We start from the raw sequence: 6,000 nt of genomic DNA, 5'->3' as shown, positions 1-6,000 counted from the left end.
TTAGATGAGCTCGAACACCAGCCGTGGCACCAGCAGAACCAGGAACAACAACAGCAGCAACAGGAGCACCAGACTGCTGCTCACCTACCTGAAGCTGCACGGGCCAGAAGGGGCCAGAGCTTGGAAGTGGCTTGAGAGCACCTTGCTGCACATCAGGGGGCAATGGGGACCCGTATCTGCACTGGCTGTCCTACTCAGAAGGACTTCCATGAAGGTCTGGTTTCTCTGTTCAATAGATGCCCATCGCTCCTCAAGAGATGTCATTCTATTATGAACACTCACCATGTTTTCCATACCCTGGCAACTTATCTCCTCCATGGAGGTTGGCATCCTTTCCATGCTGATGCGTTCATGCGCCAATGACTCCACAAAGGCTCTGCTCATGGTTGCTATGGACTCCTGCATTCGCTCCACACTCACATCGACCCTGGAGACAAAACCTGCCAGAGACTCCTGCATTTGTTCCTGGAGTTTCAGCCCCGCTGATCTTATGAATGGACCCAGAGGCAGAGGGTCGACATGCAGCTGGCAGAGTCCTGCACCCTCCGACTAGCACTCTCCACTGCTGTCCCTGTCTCCACAATCTGCTGATGCTCACTTGTGAGCTGTGATACACCAGGTGACAACACTACTCTATGTCCCAAAGGTCCCACCGAGGTGTGAGTGTCTGCGCTGGTGCTGGGTGCGCTGAATTCTGCTGACGCTGCGCCCTCAGAGGTTGCAGATTCCTCTGAGGAGTCTGGAAGCTCAGGCTCTTCCTCCTGGACAGTGGGGACGGGGGCTCTCGATGGTCCTGTGGGGGAGTAAAGGAAAGAGTTAGAGATGTGAGGTCAAAGTTACATGCACATTGCATATTGCAGATGATCATAGGTCCATCTGTTATAGCTTCAGAATCATTATCAGTGACTCATGCAATGTCAATGAGAGAGATGGAAAACTATTCTGTCACCAGCTTGCTGTGATGCACCCGTCTGTCTGTCCCCCACTTGCGCCTCATCCTCCAGTCCTACGATCTCCAGGACCACCTCCTCCCAGGGGGTGAGGTGGGCTACTGATGGTGGCCCTCCTCCTGTCCTCGCTCGTTCTCTTTTATTGTGAGCTCTCTTTTCCTGCAATGAGGGAGACAAGTGGAGTTTGAGTGAGAATGAAGGAGTGAGTATAGAGAATCCATAGCATAGATGCTTAGAAGGAGACAAAGATGGAGTGAGGTGGCAAGACCAAGGGCTCTCCCTGTGTGTTGTCAGTTGTTTTCATAGCATCAGAGTGATAGGGAGTGTGAGGGCTGCATAGTCGAATAGTTAGATGAATGGGAGCATAGAGAGAAAGGGAATGGGTAAGGGTGCATGGATGTCAGTGTCAAGTGGGATGTGGAGGAAGAGATTGGGAAAGCTGAGTGCTGTTGAGGAGAGGCAATGGAGATCAGATTGAGAGTGATGGGAACTTCATACTCACTTTTCCAGTGTGCTGAAGGTCATGAAATCTCTTCCTGCACTGTATCCAGGCTCTGCGGGTAGCCGATAAGGAGTTGACCTCCTCTGCCACTTGCAGCCACGCAGCCTTTGTCTGCTGGGGAGGCATCTTCCTCCCCGATGAAGGGAAGAGCACCTCCTTATGAGCTCTTGCTCCCTCCACGAAAGCCTGTAGGGCAACGTCGTCAAAACGGGGTGCAGACCTAGGTCCTTCTCTTGCCATTCTGCTTCCAGCTCAGTGTATCAGCAAATGCCAAAAGGTTGGCAGCCTGCAGAAGAAGCAAGGCTTGTTGCAGACCCTCAATGCAGCAGCAATAATTACGTCATATTCTGTGACTTTCTGACTGGAAATACTCAATTGCCAAGGGTTCCCACACGTTGGAAATCAATTGGCCAATTGAGTTAAAACTGCATCAATCTCACAGACCCATTAGATTCGTGTGGGAAACACTAAATTCGGGGAACCCGACAATTCCCCGCATCTGAGTTAAAATTGACCCCAAACTGTTGGTCTCGCTGTTCACTAAAGTCCCAGATCCCCCGGTGCACTCGCCACACCGTTATCAGCTCACACTTCCAGCAAGTTATGGCTCAAAACATTTTCGAGCTGAAGGGTGCAGGAAAAAGTCTAACTAACACCATGCTCCAGCAAGATTTGGCCCATTATTTGAATGGCACTGATTCACGACAACAGAATGAGTTAAATTCCATTTTTATTATGTAGGATTCCAGGGTTTTTACTGGTCTTTTGCAGATCACATTTCATGATTCTTCCATTTACATTTAGGACCATTGGTTTAAACTGACTGAATAAATCAAACTTCATTTATATTATAAAGGATTCCAGAAATTTTCCTCGTGTTTTGGAGATAAAATTCTGTTATTTTGCCCATTTTTCCATGAAAACCGTATATCAATGGCCTTGGTTATTTGATGACATTATAAAAATTGAGGCACCATATTGTTTTACCTGTAGTACACCAGCTTGCATCAGTTGATACCACTTTTGCCTTGGAATCAGAAGGTTGTGGGTTGAGCACCTAATTTAGGCTGACACACCAGTGTAGTGGGATCTTTGCTCCACCAGAACAGATGGATGGGAACATGGTTTAACGTCTCATCTGAAGGATGACACCTCGAGCAAGGCAGCACTCCCTCAGTATTGCAATGGAATGTTTTAATTATGTGCTTAAGGCAATGGTATATTTAACTACTGAGACATCGGGGAAGTCCTTACAGAACATTTCTACTGTATTCTTCTTTATACATGATAGAATAACCAATATTTTGCCTTATCATGGGTGGCCTAATCAGCTGAGCTGGAACTATTTCTAAAAAAAAACAAATTCACTAGCATGGGCTTAATGCAGTCCAATGCAATGTTCATTAACTTCTGCTCCCAGCCAATATTACAATGTCACGCAACACAACCCTGACAAAATAATTAAATACTTGTTGAAAAATAACTGACCATGAAGAATGCGGAGAAGGCATCTGCATGGTCAAAAGCCCATTGAAAAATGGTCAGTAAGAACTCCCTGCTCCCCACAATCTTTACTGTTCTGTGGCATTGCCTTCTTGCACACAGGCAAACCCATACATTTCACATTGGCATGACAACTCCAAAGAACAACACCAAGCTATGTAACTTTGGCATGTGGCTGCACACAACAGTGTCATGTGTCACTTCCATCCCCACCATGCAATGCACCTAGCCGCTACCTAAACAGCTAAACTGGACCAAACCATAAGAGTTAACCTACCTTGACCTACTAAGATGTTTGCGAAGCTCTGTTGTTCTGTCTTTTCTCCAGAGGTCAATACTAAATAGCTAGGCCTGTATATCGGGGACTCTAGCCCTACTGGCCTTGGGCCAATCCAAAGTCAGAGGGGGGGAAATTCAGTTAATTTGTGCCTCCTGTGAAGGCGCTCACGGGGCGCCCGGGCATGGTGCCGCTAACGCCTCCTGCAAAATTCAGCGGGAGGTTAGCGGCGGCGGTAACCATTAGTGCCCCGCGGTGCTGTGCCTCCGGCAATGATGTCATCATCGTGAGCAGCGCCCCGCTTGCGCTCCGGCCGCGATCTTCGATAGTGCCCCCTGACTTACCGCCGGATGCTATGTCCGGCAGGATCAGGGGGGCGTACATGCGGCCGGGGCGGCGCAAATTAAAGGGGAGGTGCCTGGCGGCCATATTTGTTGCTGGACATCTGCCAGCACCTGCCCCCGTTGCTGTCCCCGGTCTTCTGTGAAGCCCCCCCACCACGGGGTGCCGGCTGCGCTCCGTGAGTCCGGCACTCCTCTTAAGTGTCGGGCTCTTTTGCCGGGACTCCCGATCCCTGGTGGATCAGCTGGGTCCCAGGTTGCACGGCACTAGGTCCCTCCCCTTTAATAAGGGGAGGAAGGCCTGCAGTACCGCGGCACGTAACGCCGCGATATTCACTCGCAGCGCCCCAAGAGGGAGGCGGGGCACTTCCAGTAGCGCCCAGCCTCTCCCTTGGGGCGCTACTAGTGAATTTCGGGTGCAGGGGCGCTAACTTTTTCGGGGAGCTAAAAGTAGCACCCCGGCGAAGTTAGCGCCCCAAAGTGGGCGTGACCCAATTTTGCCCCCAAAGAGACTCAGGTCGGAATTTTCCCATTGCCGAGTGTACGGATTTGGGGGCAGGCCGGCAGTTAAAAGTGCAGGAATTGACAGCCCGTCAGGAACCCGCCGTCATCCCGCCGACTTCTGCCTTTAACTCGGGCGCGTTTTGAGGCACGCCATGGACCCGCTTGGAAGAGGCGGACGACCTCATTGAGGTATTTAACTGCTCATTGAGAGACCCTGAACTGCCTTTTTAACGTCAGGTTTTGGCTTTAACTTGTTGTGCATGGGATTCACGCATCTTGGGAACCTCACCTGTGCAGGGGAGGCGGAAGCTCAGTGGCCATTGTGCGAGTCCATTAAGTGACAGCTGGAAAAAGCACAAAAATACTCAGCCCTTACACCTGCTTCCTTGTCTAAGGGAAAGGCTGTTGTTGACACCATTTTGTACAGAAATTTAACTGTCAGGAGTTTGCTGGCCATTTCTACAACCTCGGAAGCCACTCCAACCACATTGCTAGTCACAATCAACATTGAAGGATTGTGCCTCTGATTTCCATCTATTAGATCAGCATGGGCGCCGCTTTTGCTGTCTCACCTTGGACCCCAGAATCGGACCAAGATGAGCCCCAGCACCAACAGCACCAGCCACACCAGCAGCAGCAGCAACCACAACAGCAGCCTTCTCCTCAACCACTTAATGCCCCACAGGAGAGCGGGGGTCGGCACAGGGGTGCACCACGCTGGAGGCAATACCCCCAAGACAGGGTATACAGGCAGAGGATGAGCTTCCTCAACATGGCTGAGCAGCAGTGCTTCAGGAGGCTCAGGCTATCGCGCCAGGTCATCACAGACATTTGTAGCTTGCTGGAACAAGACCTGCTGCCCAGAGGACCTGGTGGACATGCCTTACCAGCGGCTGTCAAAGTCACCACTGCCCTCAACTTCCTCACCTCAGGCTCCTTCCAGGGATCTGCAGCAGACATTTGCAGGATCTCGCAGTCAGCCGTCCACAGATGCATCACTCAGGTGACCGATGCCGTGTTTCACAAGTCAGCCAATTATGTAAACTTTGCCATTGATGAAGCGTTACTGAGCAGGCGCTCGGCTTTGCGACTCTGGCTGGCTTCCCACAGGTGCAGGGCATCCCTACATCAGCCAGGAGTGTTTGTGAACCGCAAGGGCTTCCATTCCCCCAATGTGCAGCTCGTCTGAAACCATTAAAAGATCATCATGCTTGTGTGCACCAAATTCCCTGGCAGCTGTCATGACTCTTTTGTCCTGTGCCAGTCCACCCCCTCAGCTCTTTGCACCTTGAAACAGACTTACCGGCTGGCTGCTTGGAGACAAGGGCTATCCACTGAAGACGTGGCTGATGACAACCTTGAGTAGGCCAAGCATTTAGGCTGAGGAGCATTATAATGACAGCCACATGTCCACCAGATGTGTCATAGAGTAAGCAATCGTCATGCTGAAGATGCACTTCAGATGCCTTGACAGATCTGGAGGAGTCCTTCAGTACACACCAGCCGGGGTCTCTAGAATCATCATCGTCTGCTGCGCACTGCACCACAAAGCGCAGCAGCGAGGATTGGAGCTGCAGGAGGAGCAAAGCGCAGAGCACACAGCCTCTTCATAGGAGGAGGAGGAGCAGGAGGAACAGGTGGAACATGAACAGGTGAAACACGAGGAGGAGGAGGAACCTGAGGTGGATAGGGCACCAGCAGCGGCGCACATTGCTGCCTGGGAAGCCCGGGATGGCCTTATAATGGCCAGATTTACTTAACTTGCATCAGTGCACCCATATGGCTGACAGATGCTGTACTAACTTCCCTCCCCAACAACACCACAAAGCAGTTCTACAATGACCAAACCATTCTGGTCACCCAAACCCCCATGTGCAGGAATGTGTCTTTTTTCTTTTCCACATGCTTGTACGAGGTGCAACC

The sequence above is a fragment of the Somniosus microcephalus genome, chromosome 3, assembly GCF_052327205.1.
Source record: "Somniosus microcephalus isolate GS21.2 chromosome 3, FLI_Smic_1.0, whole genome shotgun sequence".
In the NCBI taxonomy this organism is placed as follows: Eukaryota; Metazoa; Chordata; class Chondrichthyes; order Squaliformes; family Somniosidae; genus Somniosus; species Somniosus microcephalus.
Note: the sequence above shows the minus strand (reverse complement) of the source record.